The 5,070-nt window shown below is 43.1% G+C and overlaps 1 pseudogene; it reads left to right on the top strand.

Annotated features, from left to right (window-relative positions):
- Positions 1-254: 254 nt before the first annotated feature.
- On the top strand, positions 255-950 carry LOC147459171 (uncharacterized; annotated as a pseudogene).
- Positions 951-5,070: the final 4,120 nt, after the last annotated feature.

The raw sequence follows: 5,070 nt of genomic DNA, 5'->3' as shown, positions 1-5,070 counted from the left end.
GCTCGGAGAACTTTTTAATTTAATGTGGCTTAATTTAAGAAGACAAAGAGAGACGCAATCTAGAGCGACAGGATTTCAAGCGAAGTCGAACGACTAGAGGCTTACCCTTTCCAGACTATCTCGCTCCTCTATCTGAATTCCCTACAATGGCATGGTTGGACAAGACAGTGAGAGCATCTCGACAGATCGGAGAACCCATATCTCTAGAAGAGGAAGAGCTGGCTATTGGATGTGACTGGAAGTATCATACATACATGGCACTGTGGTCGCATGGAAAGCATTTCAGAACACAACAAATTGACAGCAGAAGAAACACGTTTGACAGTGGGGTAATGGTTAGTTTCATGCAAAAGAGCAGGGCAAGTGGTAGAGACACGAATGAGAGCACTAGCAACCTGGATTACTGTGGTCTGGTGTCAAATATCCTGAAAGTAAGCTTCAGGCGGTTTGAGATGTTTTTGTTGGATGTGAAGTGGTTCAAGGTGATTACTTCTAGTCGCAATGCAAAGGTACGCAAAGATGGAAACAAACTTGTGCAAATAGATTCTACAAAGATTTGGACAGATATGAGCATTACATTTGCTCTCCCTGAACATTGCGAGCAAGTGGTCTTTGTACCGGACCCTCAAGAGCGACAATGGTGGTTTGTGGTTCAGGTTGCTCCAAGAAATAAACAAGTATTTGAAGGGCAAGATCTCCTGGAGGAAAGTCAGACAGACAATGTCCATACTACTGTGACATTAGATGAGATGGACGAAGGTATGGCAGAGGAAGCTGACAGATATACGAGGGATGATGCAGACGAGCCATAATTGACACTTGTAGATGAAGATGCAATGGATGAAGACAATCTTCCAGAACGAGTTGGGGCAGAGTTATGTTTGCAATTAGAGATAGACGATGATACGGTGCAAGATCTTATCGATGATGCCTCACTCGTCAAGGCCTAGGCCTGTAAGTGTTTGTGCGAAGACTTTGATTTAAAATTAAGCTTAAAGTTAATTTAAACAACTGTGTTCTGACACTTTATTTTACTTTCTTTGTGCAGGACTTTATTATGGCATACGAGATTCCAGATCCCGCTTCCATGAGTGCAAATGCATTCATGGTCTTCGTTACACGGATGACGCCTGCTCAGATGGCAGAGGCTTCTCAGTACTGGGTATCCAGAGGCACGGGTACTACGCCTCCGGGCTTCACACCAGAGGGTCCGACGCCTAGGGAGGGGACGCCTACGGGGTTCAGGACGCCTATGGGTACGACGCCTTCTTCTCCCATCACGGCCGCTTCGACACCTAGGGGTGGGGCAGAGGCAGGTACGTCCTCATCTCCGCAGCACAGGCGCACTCGCCGATCTCGGCGATCATCAGGTGGAGGTGGTGGTTGTTGTGGAGGAGGGTCCACAGATGCTTCGACCCCTCCTCACTCACGACCCCCGTCCTACCCAGGCACACCTCTCGACACACCTCTTGGCACACCTCGGACACCTTGGGGGGCACACTATCCTAGTGCCTCCAAGCTCTATACTGTACAGGGAGATGGTTCTGTTGACATGGATAGAGTCGGGACTGAGATGCGACAGTGGATTTTCCAGCTCGTGGAGCTACAGTTTTCGACCAGCATTTAGACGTCTTGGGATCAGCAAGAAAAGGAAAAAGTCACATACATAGTGGAGACCATCCTGAGAGAGTACCAGCCTGCTCTGGGTTCTTCCGTTGTTCCGGTGCGGTGGATCAAGGGTGTTGCACGGGACACCTTGAAACATCAACGAGATACATCTCGGAAGGCTTTCAGGACCGGCTCGCCGAAGCCTTCGGGAATCCCACACGAGACGTGGCTGTAGATCAGGGAGGATGAGCGAACAATGGCCACGCGGTTCATACAGCAGCGTGAGGCCGCGCAGGTACGAATGATGACTAGGGGGACATCTCATCTTGGCAGCGGAGGCTTCGACACCTTTCGCTATGAGTTTGCGAGTTTCTAATTCAATCTTAACTATGGCGTTTTTTAAAACGCGATGAATCATGTATTCTTATTACTTTGATTTTTGTATAAACGCAGAATCTTGCGATGCATCGAGCTCCGACACGCGAGGAGAAGCTAGATGGATATCGCAGAGGTATTCATGAAGTAGTGAATGATCTTGAAGCTTCAGGAGAGCCTGTAGACTGGGAGGCCTTACAGTCTCGCTGATCGCTTGAGGTGAGACATTAATATGTGTAAGTTGATTTAATTAAGTCAGTATATGTGAAGTAATATCAATACTAATTTTGTGAGTTTTCATATGTGCAGGTTGCAACGCCTAGTCATTAGTGGACTAGATTTCATATATATGCTTTGTGAGACACAGACACACTTCTGTGTCTCTTTTTTGTACAAACAGTTAGTGTTCAGACAGTTATTGTTTCCCTTATGGTTGTGATTATTGTCATTGTCATTGTATAGACAGTTATTGTTTCTCTTTCTGGTTATGCTTATGGTTATTGTTAACTTTTTTTATGGTTATGGTTATCTGCATTATGGTTTTGATCAAAGTGGTTATAGCTGGTTATGGTTTTAAGTTATGGTTATGGTTTATTATGGTTATGCTTTTCAGTTGGTACGGTTGTCTTTCATTGGCCTTAAATCTCATGTGAGATCCTACATGGATAGCATGTAGGAGGCGTATACATGATATGGTTTTTTTTTAAAAGTGTATATAAAAACCAAGGATTTTAATTACGCGATGACGCATTTTGTTAAATGTTAATTATTGTTGTTATTATCACTATTTTTTTCATGTTAATAACATATCTAATGTCATGACCTACGAAAACCGGTAGAAAACGTAGAACCGGCGGGACAACCAACAATCCCGGCAGGCCCGCCGGGTTTCATATTAAACCCGGCGGGCCCTGCGGGACAAGCAAGAATCCCGTCGGGCCCGTCGTGTACCCCCTCCATATTTGGCGGCTCTATATAACCCTTCACATCACATCACATCACATCACCTCTTCCTCTAAATTTGGTCATCCTTTAAAATTTAGAAGAAAAACTAAAGGTAAAAAAATGAATAGTCTTTAAAAAAAATTAAAACTTAATGTAACTCTGATCATGGATCATTAGTTCTTTTTTGGACTGAACTGATTCTTGAAAGGAGGTAGAAAGGTGAATCTTTGGGTCGGTATCTCTACATTTAGGATGGGCTGATCTCATGTTTGGTTCACCGTTATATTTGCTAAATTGATTGCTATATTGATTAGAACTTCTATCATGGGTCATTAGTTCTTTTTTGGACTGAACTGATTCTTGAAAAGAGATAGAAAGGTGAATCTTTGGGTCGATATCTCTACTTTTGGGATGGACTGATTACATGTTTGATTCACCCCGCTGTATTTGCTTGCTATTCCGATTAGAGCTCCAATCATGGGTCATTAGTTCTTTTTTGGACTGGATTGATTCATGAAAGGAGGTAGAAAGGTGAATCTTTCGGTCGATATCTCTACTTTTGGGATGGACTAATCACATGTTTGATTAACCGCTGTATTTGCTTGCTATTCCGATTAGAGCTCCAATCATGGGTCATTATTTCTTTTTTGGAATGGTCTGATTCATGAAAGGAGGTAGAAAGGTGAATCTTTGGGTCGATATCTCTACTTTTGGGATGGACTGATCACATGTTTGATTCACCGTTGTATTTGCTTGCTATTTCGATTAGAGCTCCAATCATGGGTCATTAGTTCTTTTTTGGACTGGACTGATTCATGAAAGGAGGTAGGAAGGTGAATCTTTGGGTCGATATCTCTACTTTTGGGATGGACTGATCACATATTTGATTCACCACCGTTGTATTTTCTTGCTCATGTTTGAGTAGATTGAGGTTTATTCCCTTCAGGCTTCACTACTACACTTGTGTGTGATATTCATTATAACACTAATGTTTGGTTTGAATAATACTTGAAAGAAGAGATAGCATACTGAGCTACAGCAGGCCTGGCGGGCAAATAGCTTTACCCGGCGTGACCGCCGGGAAGACTCACTAGCCCGGCGGGCCCGGCGGGCTACGAGCCGGTCTCCAGGGCTCCTTGGAGGTCAAAAAAGATGAATTTCAATTAACAAAATAATTGACCTAAAATTATTAACCTAAAATCACGTCATTTTGAAATCCCTGGTAAAAACAAAGGGAACTCTGCAGAAATTTCTTCGCGCAGGAGCATGGTTGATATTTTGGTGTTTCTCGCTTTCTTGGGCAGAGGGCAGGAAGTCTGGCGGTGGCTGTGTCCATCTTTTAACTGGGCACAGGCCAAGCTACCTACCCTCTGCCCAAGAATTTTTTTTTTTGTTATGGTCATCGCTATGTGCGTGGCAATCTACGTCGCTATATATGTGGCAATCTGCGTCTCTATACACATCTATACCTGCGTCGTAAATAGCGACTGGTTTCACAGCGACACAGAGAGCGAGGCGTATAGCGACGTGTCGCGTCGATATCTGTGTCGATGACACCTTATTTTGTTGTAGTGTTTCACTTGCACAGATTCTAAGTTGATTGTCCTTTCCTCGCTTATAGAGTTGGTTCCCAATTAAATTATAGTCGCGAGTCTCTAGCTCTATAGCTCTTTTTCCGTGCTCTTGTTATGTTTTCAAGAAATGTCATTGTGGTTATGAAATCAATGATATATTGACTCCATGCAAGTGCAATGTTTACCTGAAACAATGTCGCGTGATCCACTGGTTATTTGGCACTACATATAGTATAATTATTAACATAAGCATGTGTGTCAGCATACATAGTTGGCCAATAAACCCCTAATTGTTTCAGTCTTTGGTGTGTTTTCATTGTTGAACAATGAGATGCACAATCCTCGACATGTGCTTCTCCAAGATAACACTCGAATTCCTCTGGAGTTATACATAATCGTAGAATTTGGACCGCTCCTAGATGATATAGTCGTCCTGCAATCAACTGGAAGTTTTTTGTTTGTCAAATTGTTTGTTGTTTGGATCTGTCTTCCTTGTTATCAAAGCTACCTCCAAAGGAAATAATGCTAACAATTTCCTGAGACCATTTGGGTATCATTTCAATATTGA

The sequence above is a fragment of the Adiantum capillus-veneris genome, chromosome 4, assembly GCF_014529385.1.
Source record: "Adiantum capillus-veneris isolate H3 chromosome 4, ASM1452938v2, whole genome shotgun sequence".
Lineage (NCBI taxonomy): Eukaryota > Viridiplantae > Streptophyta > Polypodiopsida > Polypodiales > Pteridaceae > Adiantum > Adiantum capillus-veneris.
Note: the sequence above shows the minus strand (reverse complement) of the source record. Positions and strands in the feature narration are given on the sequence as shown.